Raw genomic sequence first — 299 nt, forward strand, 5'->3', positions numbered from 1 at the left:
TAATCTTTCCATTGATTACTAATCTTACCACTCCGATGTAATATTACCGTATAATGTTTATTTATTACCGTGTAATGTTACGGTAACTTACCGAATCTTACCGGTAACGTTTCTTGGCTTGAAATCCCTACCTTGGGGTGAGTGATCTTCCTGGTTCCCTATCGCGTCAACACTCGTTCGAGGTGTCAACAACTGGCTGGCTCCTGTGTCCTAGTTTGACAGTACTCCATTTTGGATGTACTTCAGGTGTTTCATAAAAGACGCAGTTGCGTTACGTCACCGTGACCACTTGTTGCATT

General features: G+C 42.5%; 1 protein-coding gene across 1 annotated transcript in view; it reads right to left on the minus strand.

Annotated features, from left to right (window-relative positions):
• Positions 1-299, minus strand: part of LOC127748880 (uncharacterized) — a 19,294-nt gene that overhangs the window by 11,561 nt on the left and 7,434 nt on the right. The gene's annotated exons all lie outside the window — the stretch shown is intronic.

This window comes from Frankliniella occidentalis, unplaced genomic scaffold, assembly GCF_000697945.3.
Source record: "Frankliniella occidentalis isolate FOCC.00 unplaced genomic scaffold, Focc_3.1 Scaffold17, whole genome shotgun sequence".
In the NCBI taxonomy this organism is placed as follows: Eukaryota; Metazoa; Arthropoda; class Insecta; order Thysanoptera; family Thripidae; genus Frankliniella; species Frankliniella occidentalis.